Source organism: Ictidomys tridecemlineatus, unplaced genomic scaffold (genome assembly GCF_052094955.1).
Source record: "Ictidomys tridecemlineatus isolate mIctTri1 unplaced genomic scaffold, mIctTri1.hap1 Scaffold_35, whole genome shotgun sequence".
Classification (NCBI taxonomy): Eukaryota; Metazoa; Chordata; class Mammalia; order Rodentia; family Sciuridae; genus Ictidomys; species Ictidomys tridecemlineatus.
Window position 1 is genome coordinate 1,547,701 of NW_027522416.1, and position 21,790 is coordinate 1,569,490.

Sequence of the window (21,790 nt, forward strand, 5' to 3'; positions counted from 1 at the left end):
GATATTGTATTTTAGGAGGGCCCTATTCTTCCTGGAACTTAGAAAAGCAGTCATTCGATCACACAGTGATTTTTAGAATTTCTTTTAAGTGAATAACAATTTTAGGATGTCAAGTTTTGGATGTCTGTTTTTAACTTGTTTGGCTAAGCTGACATTTAAAATTCAGTCTCGATGTTATGTGAATTGTCCTAGCTTTTTACCTCTCATTTTTCCCTCTATATTGGAAACCTGTACAGAGAACACCATCACTTAATAAAAAAAGATGTTTCCTGCTTTGTTTCTTTTTATTCAACTCAGAACTGCCTAGGGGGGAAAGATTGCCTTCTTTCTGAACGTGGTAAGCCACAAAATGGAAAATATACATGCAAGCACTTGTGCCTCTTCTCTATTAACCTTGGAAGAAGGTGACAGGAGTATGTGAACAATGCTGTTAGATGCTTGAATGTACTCGCTTTATTCTTCTTATTAGTTTAATTTAAGGGTTTCACTTGACAAGTAACTTCCTTGATTTGTACATTTCAAAATTGTTTTCCCTTTTTTCTCCAAGATAACAATTTGTCCTTCTGAAATCCTCTGAAAGATTTTATGCCACTGTAGTTTCAGTCATGTTGATGATTTCTGTGTCTGTCATGAGTGGTTTAATTTGCATGTTTATACTTATGTCACATAAATCCAGAGGATACAATGTGGGCCCTAGTGTATGACTCCTTTGTACTGTTTTGGAAAATTTTGAGGGCAGCAACTCAGATCCCTGAATTTGGAATGAAATGCTCAGGTATAACAAAATGTTAGAATGGCAGATTCTTTATAAATTAGATGCTGAAATTGGCAAATTTTACTGGTTTCATTTCCTTTAGGAAATGACTGCAATGTTTAATTCTTGACTTTGGAATTATCTTTGACTACTCAGAGTGAAATACCACATTTTAAATTCTAATCTAAGACATTAGGGAAGCTAGACATTTAGGAAATAAATATTTGTACTTGATAGCCATATGCCATATATTAAAGTGCATATCTCACTGCAGATATCTTATAAAAGATCATTGTGTGAACTGAATTGTACCAACTGCTCTTGAACTTTCTAAATATAACTGGTTAAAATTATTTCCTGGAGTGATTACTTTGGTTATGGTCTCAATTTTTCAAAACCAAGATGGCGGTGTAGAAATGATTAATATATTGTGTTAGTCAACTATCTTTTTTTGGACATGGGTTGTTATAAACTACCATACTAGAAACAGACACACACACACAGAGACACACAAACACACACACAATATCAGAGAGAATTTTCAGGTGCACTCTTTGAGATTAGTGATAGAAAATCTGACCCACAAATTAGGACCCACAAATTACTAGGACACTTGGTTTTATATCAAAGGTCAATGAAGAGTCATGAAGTCAACACCTCAGTGAAATGTCCTTAAGTAAAGACATAATGGAAGTGCAACCATACTAAATATGTATTTTCCCCAAAACTGATCAGTCTTGCATACGACCAGATGAGGCAAGAAAACCCACCCTTGACTGGACAGTAATTCACTTATGTTTTCCTAACTTTAGTGGATCTATGCCATACTGAATACCTGCATAAGATTGCCTTATTTCCTTGCACAAGTGTATAATCAGGTCAGCCTTTATCTAATCTGTATAGTACTCCATCATGTTTTTTTTCCTTTTTGTTCTTTTAAATATGTTGACTCTTCTTGATGCTTCTGAAGCCACAGCTCTTTCCCTATCATTACCAGCTAAGTTTTAATAACTTCTACTCTAAACTGTTACCTCTCTGAATTCTCACTATAATTCCATGGCATAAGTGATATTGTTACCAATGGCATTTTGTATAATAAGGGTACCAATATTTAGAAGTATCATTTTAGTCACACTGCTGATTATACTAAAGACAAGAATTGACTCAGGTCTGGATTATTCCAAGCACTGGACTGTGATGTATGTGTATTATACAAAATGTCAACCTTGAAAATATTATTTAGTAGATATTTTGGGGTCTCTACAGAAGGTTACAGAAACTTCTTTAAGTAAACTAACTCAACTTTTAAAAATAATTAAATGTAATTTTGGTGAAGCAGTTATCAATTTAAATGGGCTTAAAGTGAGCATACATCTTTGATAAGACTGGAATGGAGGACAATATCCCATTAATTTGGGGGTCTGTCTTACACACTTGACCTTATCCTTTAGCTTCAGCTTTGTATAAAGTCTGCACTTGTCACTATAATCCATTTCTGCCAGGCACAGGTGTCCTTCCCCACCCAAATGCAATGCAATGCAATCCAAGACAAACTCCCTCCGATTAGTCTCTGGAGACTGGTTTCTATTTAGACTCTGGATAGACCTTGTACTTTTGCAGATGGTGGCCACACATAAGATGTGAGTTTATCTTGAAGACACATAGAGACCCATTTCTAGGTTCAAAGTTGCCTCTGGGATGACCTCACATTCCCCATGGCATGCCTCTCTCTGCACTGGCTGGTAGGAGGGAAGCATATGTTGACATAACTTCTCACTCTTTTTCAAATCAGGTTGAGGAAATTCATTCTTTTGCCTATTACATAGTCTCTTTCCAAAGAAAGTACTGGTCCACCTTTAGCTCTTCCCTTGTTTTTGTATTTTCAGGGATTATTTCTGCTCTTTGTGAAATTGGTACTTCAGTTTAGATTCAGAAGAGATTACTACTGGAAACACCTGTGATTGCCCCCCAAGTTTTAAATATTAATTTAAAAGCTGAAGCATTCACTAAATGAAAGAATTCTTTGAATTTATACAGAGTAGTGCCAAATCCCATCAGGGCAACATTGAAATTGAAATACCTTTCAATATGTGTGCATCCTTTGGAAAAGTGTAGCTTAAAGAGCAAAGTGCTTGTTAGCTTGACCTCATTGGATTCATATTATACAATCTCCAAAGTATGATAAATGCATAGGTATCTCTTAATAAGCCATAATAATAGGATCCATAGAAATAACCAGAGTTGATGTAAGAAAAAATGGGGTGGCAAAGTAATTTAGCATCCTTGCATGGAGTTGAGGAAAGGGAAAGACTTAGATTTTTTTCTTTCTTAAGTTTCTAGAAAAAAAAATAAAAGGCAAGACATGTATTTGTGGTTACTGGTCTTTCCTCAGTTTTAAGAACAACAACAAACAAAAATCAAACAACAACAACAAAAACATGTTTACGGGACTTTGCCAAGCAAAGATAATATGACAAAAGGGTTGGCAATCCTGGTGAAATTAAACAAAAAATGGAGTTTTGTCAGATAGTGAATGGAGTCTAATTATATTCAGGGGCAGGTTAAAGTAATCAGAAGGCAAGGAACCCAATTATGAGATAACATAGATGATAACTTAGATGGCCCAATAAAATACAAAAATAGGCAGATAAAAATAGAATGATTTTATATAAATTCTTGAAGAGTTTAGGAATATTTGAGATAAAAACTTAGAAGAAAAAGTACTAAAATAAATTTGATGAGATACATATTCTTAAAGGAAAATAAAAGGCTTATCTTGTGTAATGAGTGGAGAAATACCAGGTTTTTCTCTGATTTTCACCATTTTATAAGTGCTTTGGGATTATAGAGTTTTTATAATTGGGGACATATTTTTTTATGAAAAATGTGCCCCAAATAAAATCAATCCTGTTTGTTCCAGCGATTCCTTTTCTTTTGCTTCTTTTCCTAGAGGATATTCCTCAAAGCCATTTGAAAATTAAGATATGAGAGTTAGAATTTTTTGTGGTAAAGTTAGTGGTTTGTGGAAAAACCTCCTTCTGGGTTATTGGCATTGTTTGACTAAGATTTCGAATGCACTTTGTGTACAAAGGACTATCCAACTGTTACTACAGAAATTACACCCAACCCACTGGTTTGACTGTATGTCCTGTTGATGCTCAGCGCTGACAGGAGTTTAGAATTAAAGTCAATAGTTCTCTGTGATAAAATGATACTTTGAGAAAGACTCAAGGAAGGAGTGCTTGTGAGTAACTGCAGGTTTTCCTTCTGTCTTCCTGTGTTCTTAGCTCCATGTTCTTGTTCTCCTTCTATAAAGAAAGGCTCACATATGCATTTTGGGGGAGGTTCTGTTATGTGGCAGATATCAAAGGGCTTAGAATCAGCCCAGCTCTGGTACTCACTTTTTCATGCTTTCAGAGCCGTTGAGAAGGATTTTATAAAATCCGGTGCCCTGCCATAGTCCAGCTTGCCCATGAGACACCCCCTGCCAGGGCAGCCATTTCCACAGCATTGAAGTTTGCTCAGTGCTTCGTGGTTCCCTGGATTCTCATGGCCTAAGAGAAGGCCACTCAATACCACACCAGACAGGGACCCTCCCAAGAGGGCAAGAAGGGTGTTCAGAGTCAGCCCTAGATTGTCAACATTTTGCTTTTTCTGATCCTGAAATTTTCATTTAAAAATAGCGGTTCTTATTTAAAAATCAAAGCAAACTAAAATGCCCACCAAAACCTCAAAATTCTTCTTATTATGACATTTGTAATCTCAATTGTATATTATAACTTTTTCCCTTTTCCACACAAATCCAATTTCTCCTTCAAAATACTTTTTTTAAGAGAGAGAGAGAGAGAGAGAGAGAGAGAGAGAGAGAGAGACAACGCAATGCCTTTATTTTTATGTGGCGCTGAGAATTGAACCCAGGTTGCACCCGTTCTAGGCGAGTGCTCTACCGCTCTACTACTGAGCCACAGTCCCAGCCCCTCAAAATACTTTTTAAAAAATATGAAAATCAACTTACTATGTAATTCTGTTAGCTCAGAACACATAGTGATTAGTGGTTTTTCCTCTGAAAAATGAGTCACTTTTACTGTGAGAAGTTTGACATCAGAGAGGGGAAAATATGTGAATTCAGAGGATCATACTGCTTTATTTCACTTTAGCCCTGTTTGCATAGCAATATCCAGGGCAGTCTTGCCCAGCCAATGTTAATCATTGACCTTTAGGACCCTGGGGAGCGGAGCAGATCTCTCTCCCTCCACCTCATGATTGAATCATCTTAGAAGCCCATATGCATGGTCACAATGTCCAGTACTGTAGATGCTCATTCAGTAGCTCCAAGTGCTTACACTTCAAGAGGTTCTTAGATCTGTGGAAATGGGGAATGAACTTTTTAATTACATGTCTTTTGATTTCTATCACCAGGAACTAAATGAATAGGGAATTAATTCACAAGGTTTGTTATGCATTTTCCTATTTAAAAGAGGATCCTTTCCCACAACCTTTCTACTTTGTCCTTTTACCCCAACCTCTCAATACTGAAATACCCTCTTTTTTATTCCAACTACATTGAAAACATGCAGTAGACTTAGCACCCTCTGGAATTCTGGCAATAACTGCCATACAATAGTCCTGTTTCAAAACTAGGTCCAGAATAAATAAGACATTTTTTTTGTCATTTTCCTGGTGACCTGTGTAAGTTTTCAATATTGCCTAAGAGTTATTTTGAAATAGCTTATAGTAATCGTTTCTTAGGCAAAATATTTTCTATTTGGTGAGAAATAGTGATACATGAAGTAGAAAGGCACAAGTGTTCTCTTCATAAACCAAGTTTTTATCTGCACTTGAAAAATCAACCAATAAGATGCAGGCTGAGGGTAATTGGGAATGCATAGTGGACAAGCTCAATCTTTTCAGGCTTTTGGTATAATGTAAGGTAAAACATTGAAACGGAAATGTGAGTTTATCCTGGTAGCAGCTAATTAATATCAAAGCATTTTGAAAATCATGCTCCATAAACACCGGGTAATAAGGAACAAAGTTAGTACTTCTCATTGGTTATGTATTTTCAAATAGTCCAAGTGTCCCTAGCACCAAAAAATAAAGAACTGTTTCAGCAAGGCCATTCATTAGTCTATAAATCAAAAGATGGTCTTTGAGGTTTTTTTCTATCCTCAGACAAAGACATATTTGGCTTTATATAAAGACTTAAGCATAATTTTGAATTTCTAGAAACTGATCAAGTCATAATAAACTTTAAAAATTATTATTAGTATTTTGATTTTTGGAACCAGAAAATTATTATATATATTAAAGCCTAGTAAATGGTGCAGCTCTGGCTCACCTCAATTATACAGTATAAATATTTGAATTAGAGGCAGAAAGGAAGTTTTGGGAGCTGTAGGAGTAGAATCAGGCATAGGAGACATACCTGTAAGATAGAGGTTGAGGTGGGATTTACAGTTTTGCAAATCATGGAGGTAATGAAAATGGGGATTAAAAACAGGGGGAGGGACATTAGAGGGAATTTCATGGGAAGAAAAACTGAGTAGAACCTCTAGAATGCTTATAGTTCCTTAGAAAAATGGGTCTGAATACCCACTAAAGACCAGCATGTCCTCTTACATGCTTCTCACTACTTGGCTGAGAAGCAGGAAGACAGAACAGTATGATGTTTGTGACTTGTTGATGAGGAAATTAGTCTAGTGTGCTGAGGGGTTTGTGTGTTTTGAAACATGCCCGAAGTGGCAGAATATTACTGATGTTTGAAATGATATCATAGTCTATATTTGTTAAAATACTCATTTCAATTTTTAAATCATATTTCTTTAAAAGAAAAACATTGCTTGCTTGTTAAAGTACAGCTCTTTGCTTGTAATTTTGCTTGTTTCAATGCTCCTTGATCCATTAATTAAAATGTGATTTCCTACTGGAGTCTTTGATAAATATGCAAGGCTGTTTTCATTGCATGAGGAAGCTGAAAGAGCCCTTGGCTGGTCATCTAGTTTAATTGAATCATTCCTGTGTTTCTGGCACAGTTTTCATTTTATGAAAGAAGCACAGTATTTCTACAAATCCAGGTAAGCAAATATGTCCTTAGAGTCTAGTCCAGGATTTAACTAGCATGATATTTGTTTAAGAAATACATGTGATAAATGAGTCAATTGACATGTTCTCTCTTTATGTTAATGCTAAAATTTAAAGTAATGGGTGAATCAGTGTTTTTATCTGCATCTCTTGACTTTTGAGAAATAAGAAGACTTGAGTAATAGTGTTTTATAGCAAAAATGTCTTCTCATTAATTTTACTTAAGTCACTCCCAGGTGACTCATTGGGAACAAAAAGGGAAATTCTTTGTGATGAATCAGATGCCATTCTGAGATATAGATCTTTTTAGACTTCTTTCTGTTTATTTCAAATCAGCACTGCCCTTTTAGATCAATACCAAGCGAAGAACCACCAAAAATTGGCTCACATAAAAGTGACAGGGTATTGCAGAATTCTAGTTACTGTTTTCATGGTTGCTAGCACCTTTCTCCAGGAAAACAGATTGGCCATTAGACACCTACATGATGTCCTTGAAGAGTAAATGGAATTGGGATCTATAGTCCACTTTCCAGAGAGCCTATGCATAGGGAGACTTCCAGTATCTGGGACTAGAGCTCTTGAGACACCCCTGTGCCCATTCTCCACCATTCTTTAAGTGATGGAATTTATAAAAACAAGTCTGGAGCCAGAAGGCATGGAGTCTGTCTGCCTCAGCCTGGACAACTGTATTTTAAGAATTAAGTTCTTTCAAATTTTCTTCTTAGGAAAACTGTTATCTTTCTCCAGATTGGGAAGAGACAGCAATTAATAAAGAAATAATATGTCCTCCTCTGTGAAGAGAGGTCCCTTCAGAATGAATTTCTCTTAGACCACAATGAATACCTGTAAAAGATTCAGGCTGTTGGCTTGTACTCTGTAACTTAGGAACTGAAAAGAACTCTTCTTGATGAATTATGGAAGGCTAAACAAGGTGAAAAACAGGTCGTCCTGAGACCAGTGTGAGGTGAAGTGGTAATGATGCCTGAGGGTTCTCTTTTCCTCCTGCCTGCTCCATGATCATGTTGCCAGCATGGGGCACCTGCAGGGCGATATTTAGACCCAAACCACATGTTGGTATGAACTGATTTGGGGATTTGTTTCTGTGGAAATTTCTGATCCTTTCTGAGATATTTGGAGAGTTATCCCTGTCCTTCCTTTGCTTCAGTTCTTCTTTCTTTCTCTACATTTTAATCTGAGGGCAAGTAACTCCTATCTACAAGGAAATTCCCAGGGAGGAACTGGAGATAAGTTATGTCTTTTTCAATACAATTTTCTTAGAAGAAATTTCTGGGCTTCCAGGAGAAACAGATCCTTGTTCAGCTATTGTTAGAGACCTAGGTTTGTGTTTTGGGTGTCTGTCACTAGTGATAGTTGGTGTTTTTGTCAGTTTTGCATCACTGTGACCAACACCCAAGGAGAACAACTTAGAGGAGGAAAAGTTTATTTTGGCTCACCGATTCAGAGGCTGAGTTCAAGGTCAGTACACTCCATTGCAATGGGCCCTAGGTGAGGCAGAACATCATGACAGAAAGGCAGACGTGTGTTTTAGAGGAGGAAAGCAGCTCAGGACTTGCTAAACAGGAATCTGAGAGAGAGTTCCAATAACCAGGGACAAAATATAAACCCCAAAGGCAAGCCCTTAGTGACCTACTTTCTCCAGCCACACCCTACGTGCTTACAATGAGCACTCAGTTAATTCACTGATAAGGTTATAACTCCCATGATCTATTTTACCTCTGAACATTCTTGCATTGTCTCACGCTTGAGCTTTTGGGGGACACCTCATACTAAACCCAGATTCAGACCTGCTAGAGGAAGGGGTAGACTTTCTGGTTACTCTGTCTTAAACAAAGTCCATCAAAATTAAACCTTGGGGAAAAGAAGAATTGATCCCAGAGGCCTTCTAGAGGTAGGGCCAATTGAAAATCACTCTGTTCATATGAGCAATTTTAAGATTTTTCAACAATTTATACCTATTGCTTAAGAGCAAAGAGTTTATTGTGGAATGGGCATGGGTTAGGAACTTACCACTACTTCTTAAGATTATTCAGTATTGCTGAACCTCAGTTTTCCCATCTAAAAATATGAAGGCACTAATTATAATTAGTATGTTAGAAATTATAAACATTCAACGAGGTAACTAATACTGGTTTGCGGCTGAAAACCTATTCCAAAGCTTTTTGCTGACCTTAGAAACAAGCAAAACATACTGATTAAATGTTTTTTTTTAATGTGTTTGAATCTCTTTGATTTTTCCATTTAGAATAGTCAGTATTTTACTTGTAGTCCCGAGTTGAAATTTGATGGTTAAAATGGAGATAAATGAGTAAATGAGAGAATAAATGTAATTGGTGCCATAATTGTCTTAGGTATGGATTAAATTCACAGCAGAACTGTTGGCTTGAGGTAATTAAAAAAGTATTTAAGAGTTAGGAATTTCTTTTATCTTGTAAATATCACTCAGTGGGTTGATTTAATTATAAAAACAGAAGTTTCACAATCAGCATTATCTCCCCCCATAATTTACTTCTGTCGGCATTTTAAAGAAGGGCACCAAGTTTATCTTGCTGGACAATTATCATAGAACTAGCCAGAGTTGGAAAGGAAAATAGTTCTGACACTTGGTTAAACATACATACATAAAGACAACGGCCATGGACATCCATTATAAAATAGAAGTCTAGGCATACTTTTATGGTCTGACATGCTCATTTTCCACTCCTTTTTCACACACTGTTGCTCTTATAATTTAAAATGGTTTGGAAAAGGAAAGAGTAAAAAGGAAATAATAGATGACTCTCCGAATCCCATAAAAAAATGAAGCTCAGATCTCAGTATGATTGTTGGTGACAAGAACACCAGTAAGAGTATAGCTTTTAAAGATGCACCATTATCTTTAATTACTTGCTTAATATAAAAATATTTTTTTGTGGAAAAGAGAAAGGCATCCATTAAAAATGATGGCCTTTTAATAGATCTAAGCAAGTTAAATCTTATTTAAGTCATTTAAACTTCAAAGATACCAGCAAAAACATTTTTATTGATTGTTTAGTGTTATAATAAGCAATGTATTTTCTGTCATATTTATGACTTGGTACATGAGTCAAAGATATATACATGTCAGGGATGAGAAGGACTTTAAAAGCCATCTATTTCAATAGTGTATGTGCAATGTGTTTTTATGTTTTCTATTCTGTGTAAATTAGAATGCCATACCAGGCTTCTTCTTTTGTTCATTCTCTCTCTCTCTCTCTCTCTCTCTCCATACACACATACAATTTCTATATCCATTATATTGTACTTGCTACAAAATTTTACTACTGTAAAGCATTGTAGAAGTTTACACTGGAGGTTTATTTTCTGCCATATGACTTGGTCATATATTTTATACCAAATCTTTGATTAGGAGTAGACATCCAATTACAGCAGTGGTTTTGTACATATTTCAGAATTTCATTTTATTGCCACAGTGATTGGCAACAGGCAGGGATGCCAGATGCCTTGCCAATGCACTTGACAATCTTGCTCAAAAAAGAATCATACTGCTTCTCATAAAATATTTGAATGACTCATCGGATTTGTATGTAAGTGTGAAACATGTTTATAATTGTCTGAGTTCAGATTTAATTTCATTTTACTTATAAGCACAAAGTGTGGTTTCCACAGTTCTAGTATACTCTGAGTTTTCCAGGAAGACAACTCATGCGAATTGACAGTGTTTTGCTTTAGTTTGCTAAGAACTTCTCCAAGATATGCTCAGCATTTGAGAAAATGGCATGCCCAAAGGCAGCACTGTTTGTGGCATTTAAGTTAAGAATACAAAACAAATATTCATTGTGCATGCAAGCTGTGCTGGTGCATTTCCATGACTCTAATTGTGGGTTCAAGCATCTGGATACTTTGTTATGTCCTTTAATATGGTTTTGAAATGGTTTTTATATTGAAAAGCATATACTTTTATTTGCTATAATGAATATTCTTTTTATGTCTCTTATTATTAAACTTATTGACCTTAGATATTATGTTGATTTTTAAATCATGTGTATAGATAGGTTGTACTTCCCATAAATTTTAATCCATAGATGATATATAACTTGGTATAACTTATAATAGTTAAAAGGGAGCTGACATGACATAGTAATAAAATGAGAATTTGTCTTTGATACAGCTGAGAAGATCTGATATAGAAGGTGGTCCTCTGTGGGGTCTCACTATACCTTCTAACACAATTAGAATCATGGGCAATGCATTACTTCTGTGTCATTGTGCAGTAGTATTGCCACAAACTTAGTGGCACATGTGTCATCTCACAGTGTCTTGGGTCAGGGTTTAGCTGGGATCTCTGAAAGGCTGCAATCAAGGCATGACAAGGGCTACAGTCTAATCTCTAAGCTAGACTGTGGAAGAATCTGCTTCCTGCCCAATGGGGTCTTGTCAGAATGTCCATCCCTGAGGCCTGTTGGACGTTGGACCTCAGTTCTTACTATTTGCTATCTGTAGGCTATGGGAACCTCTCCAATATGGCCACTTGCTTCAGTGTGTCCACTAAGGGAGATAGTCTGTAAGCAGGACAGACATTGAAATCTATGGAAGACAATCACGCAATTAACATCAGCATTGTTGTATTCCATTGGTGAGAATCAAGTTACAGATCCTAGCCCTACTCACAGGCAGGGGATTCCCTAAATACATAACTCTGAGAATACGGGGATAACTGGGAAACATTAAAGGGTCTGTTTAACAGAGCCAGTTTCCAGTGGCAGTGTTGGGTAGAGGGGAGAAACTCTTTGGATGTAAGTGGTGGCTAATAGATTTTATAGTATTAATTTTTATAGTATTATAGTATTATCATAGTGTAATTCTAAGCTTATTTTTCTTGTCATTTTGAGGCCCATTATACTCAGGGAAGAGAGAAAACTAGCCTACTAGAACAGAATCTGCTCACTTCTTAGGTAACAACGTCCTTGCTAATATCAGGTATGTATATATGATGGAGCTTTCTATGGTGTTAAAGTACAGTGACACAGAAGTAAATTTTCTTAATTTCATGTAGCTCAAGGTTTTTTTTTCATCCACATGACCCAACTAGTTCCTGGGTTGTTTAAAGTTTGAGCCAGGGTCAGATCTGGAAGAGGGAGAGAACATTTTAAAAGCCCAGTACAGCCACTATGTAAGTATTTATTGAATATCTCATGTGCTTGTCATTGTTATATACACAGGCAGAGGCTGAGATTCTGCTGCCACAAAGTTTATGGTATATACTGGAATACATACATGTTGAACTAATCTAAGGTCTGAAGTCACAAAGATTATGCTGGAGGAAGGATGGGCAGTGAGTGGAGTCCACAAACATGTATCAACTTAGAAAATTCACTTACTTATTTTTAATGCTAACTCATTCATTCAAAACACTTCTAGGTTTCTGTTCCAGGTTTTGAGTACTGGGATAATACTTAAAGATTATGTATGTAATGTTTGATAAATCCAGATGATAAATTTCTCTGGGGAAGTGTGACTTTTTTTAGAGGTCATCCTTTTATCTGAAGAAAAAGCAGAGGAGCCCAATTAAGTAATTTTATTCATTAAGAACTTTTCAATTATTTCTACTTTTTCTTTCAGTAGGCAGTGAGGAAAGTAGGTTAAGATGAAATAAAATATTCTTATATCCCGCTGTTCAGTAGGTCAGAGGGTATTGGAAACGTCACTTAAAATCTCTGTTGTTTTGACATTCCCATTTTCCATGAATTCTTTGATATAAAGAAATTCTATTCATTACAGGAATGCTTTACAATTTAAACTTGTATTTAAATGCCTTACAATTTATTTTTGACTAGAGGGACTCTGTAGAATTTGTGATTCAGTATTTCTTGGCATCTTTGTTGGGTATGTATTTAATTGGTCTATACGCCTGTCTCTCTTGTTAGCTTATAGTCCCTAGAGAGAGAGGTCGTCAGTTTGTGCATTTACCAGTTGATCAGTGATTTCTGAGTTATTACTTAGATTTTGAGAATTAAAAGACTCCTATTTCCTATTGATACCTACATTCACATATTAACAATAATATATCATCTTGGTTTTTGTTTCTTTGAAATATGAGGAATACTTTCCTGCAAATTTCAAGGGCAGCCCATTTGGCCCTAGCAATTATTTCTTTTGAGATCTTGTGCAAAGTGAACTTCAGTATTTTGATACCTTTGGGGCCTTTAAGGGAGTCATACATAAAGAAAGCTACAAGTCAAAGAAATTGTGAAAACTCTCTTTAGGAATCAATGTGGTAGTTATAGTTCTTGAAGTGTTCTAACCAAAGAGCCAACAATCATCCCTAATCTCTGATAGAGAAAGCAGCTCCCATAAGGAAGTGCATGTGTGCCACTGCATCCTGACCCAGAGCCAGGGCTCTGCCTGAGCTTGGGTTCCCACAAGACACCTTCATGCACTTTCCCGTTTTCCCACCTCCAAGCCAGTGATAACTCCCTTCCTTCTGCCTTTACTTCCTGTCCTAATTGCATTAAGTCAGTTATCTGTGAAGTATACCTGAAAATATCGAGAACACCCTAAGCCCATCTGAAGCACCTAGCACATGGGGGTAGTCTTGTATTTATTTTATATTTTCCCAATTTATGGCTTACTATTTAATTCTTTATAATTTCTCATGGAATATATAGATTGGCCATTACATTGACTCAATTTTGTGTGTATTTGGGATAATGCAGTTGACATTTTTTTTTTGTTGTCTTAGGAAGTCAATGATACCATTGACTAGAACCAAAAATAAGACAAGACTGAGGACTTTAGCAGGAATTGCTAAAAGGAAGGAAATAGAGTATAAATGAAAAGGGGGGCTTTATGAAGTAATTTTAGAATAACTATAACTTTGTGAAGTGTGCCACTTTACCACCTTATTTACCAAAGCTTGGAGGATATGGAGTTTTTTGGTGATCTAATCTCAAGTAAATAAGGAACAAATAAAAAGAAATCATGTCTTTCTTTCTAAAATGTGTTGTGAGCAACTGAATTTAATGCAACCAATAGATGCAGATTTTTGGAGCACAGTGTGATTTTGATAAGGTCCAACTAAGTATCAGGTCAGAAATGGACATCACAGGCTATGAAATATCCGTTCTAAACAAATGAATTTAAGATAATTGGCTTCTAAAATATTTTTAGTTATCTCAGAAGGTATAGTTGTGGGAAGAACAATGCAGTAATTGAATAGATTCTGAAGAATATGATAGTAGAAAAAGAATCTGGAATGTAAGGACATAAGATCCTATTGTTTACAAAATAGATTTAGATACAGAGGAGATCATGGTGTGGAAAACCTTCAGAACCACTGCATAATAAGAAATCCTCACAGCCAAATTTTAAGCGATTTTTTTTGTTATAAAGAGAGTTGACTTAATAAATTCCTGCTGACAATTTGGTTTATTCAAATAAAACGTCCATATTCATTTTGAGAGAAAAGATGATGCCCACAGGTTCACCCTACATTGGCAAATATGTATTATGAATAGGTAAGGACAGAAGTGCCAATAAGGAGCAGGAGACCGTTTTTACCATTAGCATCCAGAGTCATGCCTATCAGCAGAGTCACCTGGGTAGTCATGCTCTGACCTTTGCAAGTCCCAGGGAAACTCAAGTCTTTCTTATGCAACTCTGCTTTGTGGTTGAAACATATTAAATAAATTTACCAAACATATTTCCTAGTTTTTGTTCCCAAGCTGACATCAAATTCCTGGGCTCAAGTGATTCTCTTGCTTCAGTCTCCTGAGTAGCTGAAACAACAGGTGTATGCCATTCTGCTCTGGATCCTACAAAGCATATTTTCAATACGCCTTTATATTATTCAGTGTTCCTGAATTTCTGAGATGATAAATTAGGGCTAATTTGTTAAGAGTAGAAAGTCATACCCATAATATCATCTGGTTGAGTTGGAGTTGGAGCATATACCAATAGAGGGGATATACCTAGAAACTTGACTGGTTATTTGAAATAATAAACATAGTTTCGTTAGTAAATGTAATTGTTTTAGCTTGGGAGATGAGTAATAATTAGTGAGAAAGTAAATATCAAATATTCATTTATATTCCTCAGGAAGGCAGAATATTAAAAATTTTTTCCAAGTCTGGACTTAATTGAACAGCTGTGCCAACCTTAATTTAGCATCACTTGAGGACTACCAAAAATAATAATGTGGAAGAATATTTTAAGGTTTTGTTTTTGTGGTAGAAGAAAAATATTCTCATTATTAATGGTATGGAAAAATGTAGAAACTTAGAGTGAAGTAAATAACTGCCCACTATTTAATCTCCAGAGATGATCATTGACAATAATTTATTGTATTTTCTTCCAGGTTTATTACTTACAGAATTAAATATAGGTATTTATGTCTTAAATATATGTGAAATCATTAAGTTTTTGTGTGATTACAAAATAAATTCAAGTTCAATTTTTGAGAAGCGTAAGGCGACTATGAGAAATGTATAGAGCATTAGATTTCTAGAAAACAGTAAAAATATTTGAAGCTACTGACAATTGAGCTTCATAAATGAGTAAGAACATCAGCTCCAGCCATAAATTTATTGGATTCCTTTGAATGTGTGTGACATGTGTATCCCACAACTAACTCTGGAGTCATCTTTTAAAGAGAGGCCTCAGATATATTCTGAGTGGGAGCAGCATTCTAATAGGTGGTTAGTGTGAAATAGGCATCATCAATGACTTGCATGTCTGCTCTGGGCAACTGTTCTTGGCTCTGGAAAGCCAATGAAATGAGGAACCTATCATCAAGCTTTTGGCTCTTCTTGTTGGAAGAAGACTGTTAACCCTAAACAACAACAACAACAAAAACTCAGACCTCAGTGGGATTTTCTTTCTGCTCTGGATTCCATGGAGATATTCTGTGTCTAGTGAATCACAGTCCCACCTCTTGGATTTTCATTCTCTCTGATTGATTTCTGCACAATAGTTTGCCTCTTTTCCTATCATGGTAATTACTTAGGAGAGACTTACGTATTTTCTTGGGTTTAGATCTTCTTAGGAAAGAAAAATTAATCAGCGAAGAGATTTCTTTGGTATGTTCCATATAATATGAGGAGGACTCCTGTTGGCTAGTTTTGTCTGTAACTCCTGTTACAGAGAAGGCTGAAAATAAGCCTCCAGATGAGTGAGATAGCAGACCATTTTCCCATGATACAGCCCCACAATCTGTGAGACACAATTAGTAATGACAATCATCCACAGGAGATAAGACAAAGACTTAATGTAAAGCATTTTAGAAGGTTCCAGGTCTTCATGGAATGTTGGGGAGCAGGAGGGAGAGAGAATGCAGCCCTATATAATGAATACATTAGTTAAATTTTCAATTATCATTATTTGGATTTCATTCCCCAACTTGGGGATACATATTTAGGGATGGTGTGAATATTAGGTAGAGTGGAAATCATTGAACCCTTAGTTGAAAGCTACCCCAGTTTCTGGCTTGCCCTCTAATTATACATGTAGAAAAGATCCCTGCCAGCAGTGCTAGCAATAAGGACAGAGATGTTTGAGGCAAAATTAAGAGGGTAGCCCAGAAATTGGAGCAGTCCTAAGTTGAATCTTCAAAATGATTAAGTTTTAGAAAATACGAATTCTGAGACGTTAGGGCTTTGGGGTCATGTTAATGATGGGATTCAAATATGTGAAAGATTGTTATTGGAAGGATGCTGACCATTTTCTCTCAACTAAACTGGGGATAGAAATAGAGATATAAAATAGCAGTGTATGGAATTTAGATTAGATAAAGAAAGTATGTTCTGATAATCATACTTGTTAAATGTTAGAATATATATCCCAAGTAGGTTGTCAAATCATTCCACTGAAATTATTTTAATCATTTGTATTTAGATATATCAGGATAATGAACACACACATATAAATATTAGGAAATATATATTTATGTGTATGTTTACATGGGCGTACATGCACACACACAAGCTAAAAGGTAGACTGTTGACCTCAATAGCCTTACTAAGTGTGTCCTTTTATTATTTTGGAACTCACAATCAAGTGCCTTTTAGATACTGTTGTAGAAGGCTTAAGTATGTGAACAATAGCCCAAAGCACTGGGCGGTATTAGTCACAAGTTTTACCCTATGTCAATACAGAAGGGGTTGCCATTTGGCAGAAGAAAAGATAATAGGCAGTGTTAAACCTTCTTTCTTTATTTTCCAAATTAGGACAGTTTGAAAGTTCACCATTTCCATTTTTTTTTTTCTTTTGTTGACTGCAAAGAACGTCAAGCAAGCAGCATGTTGCTGAGAGCAGCGATGCGTTTCACCACACTGACAACTGTCGGCTGGGCTTTTTGAGACTCTCAGGATTCTGAACTGTCTTCTCTTGTATAGGTCAGTGCAATTTTTTCTTCATTTTTTTTATTTAAAAAGCAAAACAGGTCAATTACTTTTCAAATATTTACACCTTGTAAGTGGATAAAACTCCCAAATCTTTTTTTATCCACACAAAGGAAAACAATCAGCAACAATAATCTATCAAAAGATAGTTTAAAAAGTTCTTAGATGCCCTAGGATCTTTTGGTAGGACATTTTATATATTCCTATCATTAATAAGTCTGTTATCAGCATTTTGTGTCTCTTTCCCATTGCTAAAAATTCCTTTTAGACTAACATTCATACTTCCTTCTGTTTAAAAGCATTAAAATGTGTGTAGAATATAAGAGGAAACCCTAAAGCTCTGTATTTACACAAAAGAGACTCAGGAGTCTTGGTTTATTACAGTGAAACATTTTATGTTATTCCATTTCATATTCTTTCCAAAGGGAAAGCCTAGCCACAATAAATAGATGCCACAAAATTATAATAAAATGAAATGTTTAATAGTTGAAGTATAAGGCCTTATTATGATTATATTCACGTACAATAATACAACAAGAGCTAAAAAATAATCTATGGATATCTTCAACCATTCCTCAGTTTAAACAAGAAGCCTAGACCTAGAAAAGTAGCATCATTTCCCAACTTATACAAATTCAGCATTTTTTATAACATTATTCTAAATTGATTTTATTCCTCCACATAGATTGCTGTCACTTTTCTAAAATTAGTTTGTAGGTAGGTACACCCTTTATTAAGAGAACTTACTAACCAAATAGTCTTAATTTGAAAAAAAAATTGTTTTTCAAGTTCAAGTTCATGGACTGAATTAAACATGTGTCTACTTTTCCTTCCTGAATTCCATGGAAACTGCAGTAAAGGCAAAGAAAAGAATGTATTTCTGAACATAATAAGAAATCTATTCTGAGAGCTGAAACAGGAAGACGTGGCTTTTGATAAGGCTGAGGAGGCTTCAGGGAGGAGTTGGTCTGTGCATTCAGGTTAGCAGGTGTAGCATGGGCAGGCTTACAAAGCTGAAAAATGGAAATCGAAGTGTTGACTACAAGTCTAAAGAAGATCTTTCCACACTCATGCATGTAACTACAGCTCTTACCCACAGAAGTAAAGCAGGAGACTCTCTCAGAGGAATCTACATAATTTGCATGTGAGGCCTACACTTTCTAATATGTTGGCTGGTAACCAAGCTTAACACTGTACCCTAGTTCTGGCAGTTGAAGAGACCTTTGCTGGTTTACGAATTTATGTGTAAGACCTAAAGCAAAGCACATCTTGGAGAAAAAGTCTGGGAAGTAATAGATTGACAACAACTTGCATCAGTCAGCCCAATCATTCATACACTGGACAACAGAAACCAGCAATAGAAAATAAAAAATCAAAGTAAAAAACCCTAGGACAGAATTTCTCAACCTTTGCACTATGGAGTTTATGGATGAGATTTTTTTTATAGTTATGGAGAGGTGTTCTGTATATTGCAGGATATTTAGCAGCATTTTTGGCCTCTATCCAGGAGATGCCAGTAGCAAGCAATGCCACAGTGTGCAAAATGAGACACAGTGTGCAAAATGATGCCTTGATATTTAGACAAAGATGTTGCCAAATCTCCTGAGGGACAAAATCAGCACTGGTTGCTAGCCATTGGAAGTCCACATCATTTATTGGAAACTCCACACCATTTATTACATTTCCAATAAATGGTGTGGACTTCCAATGGAAAGAGGTGAGATTTATCAAAGGGATATTTAAAAATATCCAAATTGATATCCTCAGAGATATTAAAGAAATTATAATCTCTAAAACAAAAAAATCTGATATGAAAATGGAAACATCAAAATTAGAAACAATTCATAGAATATTAAAGTATAATTAACAAAATTTTGCAAAAAAAAAAAAAAAGAAATTCAAGGATGTTTTCCAGAAGGAAAAGGAAAAAAAGTAAAATATGAGAAAAGAAACAAAGAGAATCAATTTAGGAAGCCAAATTTTGTTTAACATGAGTTCTAAAAATCAAAGACAAAGAAGAAAAAATAATCTTGACATTTTCTAGAGTTGAAAAAATGAACATGTCCTCAATATGAAGGGGTAAAAATAATATTGAGAATGCTGAGCAATAAAAGACCCACAACCAGACCTGTTCCAATGGTATTTTAGAATATCCCAGCTAATGAGAAGATCCTAAGGTTCTTTTTACTAGTGCATAATAATTTTACAGAGAAGTGGAACAAATAATTTCAACCCTCAGTATCTTCCCTTGCCCTAAAAGTTTTGAAAAAGAAAAACATAAATAGACTTTCTGTTATGGGAATATAAATACTCAGGTTTTCAGTCTGCATCTCAAAATGTCATAAGGTAGTGGAACAGTGTCCTCAAAGTGAAGACGGAAGCAACCCCAGTATAGGTGGTCCCCGATTTATGGTGGTTCCATGGTGCAGAAATGATGCCCATTCAGTAGAGACCCTAATTTGATTCTGAGTTTGTTCTTTTTCCCAGGCTAGTGCTGTATCCTAAATGATCCTCCCTAGGGGTGCAGCTCCCTGGCAGCCAAAGGATCACAAGTGATAACAATTGATGTTCTAGAGTGCACTGGTGGCTAAGTTGTTTGGTAGGTTAGGTGTATAAATTCACTTTTGTGTTGCAGTGTGTTTATCAAGTCATAATACCATTAAGTCAAAGAGCATTTGTACCACGTGAAATCAGGAACTCAGAAATAGACCTAAATAAATACATGCTCAAGTGACTTTTGACAAAGGTACAGAAGCCCAGAAAAAAAAGATTACATTTCCAATAAATGGTGCTGGACTTCCAATGGCAAACACAAAAAACAAAACAAAACAAAACAAAAACAAACAAACAAAAAACCATCTTTACCCGAGTCTCCTACCTTCCACAAAATCCAACTCAAAAGAGATCACTGACTTAAGTGTAAAATATGATACTCTAAATACCTTCACAAAAAAAGCAAGAGAAAAAAATCTTCCTGATCTAGGGCTGGACAAGGAATAGTATAATACATGTATAGAAAAACTAATAGATTGTGTTTCATAAAGTTAAAAAAATTGCCGTCCAAAAGACCCTTGGAAAGGATGAATAGAAAAACTACATATTTGGAGAAAATATTTACAACCTCATGGTTGACCTAGGACTAGTATTTCCAAACTCAAGAGTAAACTAAAACCATTGAAAATATGTATAGAAAATGGGCAAAACACATAAGGTAATATTTCACCAAAGAGGATTTATAGGTGGTTAAGAAGTACATGAAAAGATACTAAAATTGTTAGACCTTAGGGAAATGTAAATTAAACCCACATGACCATCAGAATGGCTAAAATAAGAAGATGAGTGACAAAACCAAATGTTGGCAATGATGGGGAAAAACTGGATCACTCATACATTGCTGGTGGAATATAAAATGGTACAGACACTCTGGAAAAAAACGTTTGTCAATATATAAAAATACTAAATGTTAAGCTACCATATAACTCGGCAATTGCATCCCTATTCCAGAGAAATGAAAAGCTATGTTCACATGAAAACTTGTACACAAATGTTCATATTCCAGTAACTCTATTTATAATAGCTGCCAACTATAAACAGCCCTGATGTCCTCCAACGAGTGAATGGGTAAGCACATGTTGATATATTGATATCATGGAAGAGTTCTCGGATAAAAAAGAACTGGCTATTGATACAGGCAGTGAATAGGATGAGTTGCCATGTGGTGAGAGAATTGCCCAGACAGAGAAAATGAGAAAGGCCAATCCCCAAAGCTTATAACATGTATAATTGCATTTTTGTAACATTTCTGAAACAGCAAGAGTAAAGAAATGCCAAACATACTTGTGGTTGCCAGGGATTAGCTAAAGGATGGCAGAGGGTGGGAGGGAGTTGTGGTTATAAAAATGCAACATGAGGAATTGACGGTAAGAATGTCAGTCTCTTGAATATGATAGCATATTAGTTTTATAAGATGCTTCATTGGAGCAACTGGGTAAGGGATGCATGAGATGTATGTTATTTGTTACAATGGCCTATGAAGCTATAATTATCTCAAAATGAAAAGTTTAATTTAAAAATTTAATACCACTTTATTTCATCATTTATCATTCTGCTCCTAGTTTAAATAGCAATTTCAGGATGTTCTACATAAGGAGTCTATCAGCCACTGAAAACATTTCAGTTATCTATCTTCTTTCAAAGTTCTTGTTTGGGTTCTGTTTTAGTGATCTCTTAGAAAAAAAATAGTACTAATGTAAATCTAGGTTCTCTTCCCTAATTTAGGGTAACTTTACAATATCTGCAGATAATTTGACATATACATACATAAAATAATGTGAAATTCTTGCATAAAAGTACAGTAGTTTACAGGTAAAGTGGTTAATATATATTAGTAAATCAGTTCTTTGTTAAAAAAATTGACATTGAATTCAGATCAAAAACGAAATAAATTTAACATAAAAAGCACCACGTGTATCAAAAATTGAAAAAGTTTTTCCATTTCTCTCTAGGGATTCGGAAATGCCTCTTTATTTTTCTCTTGTGTTGCTATGTAACATTTAATTAC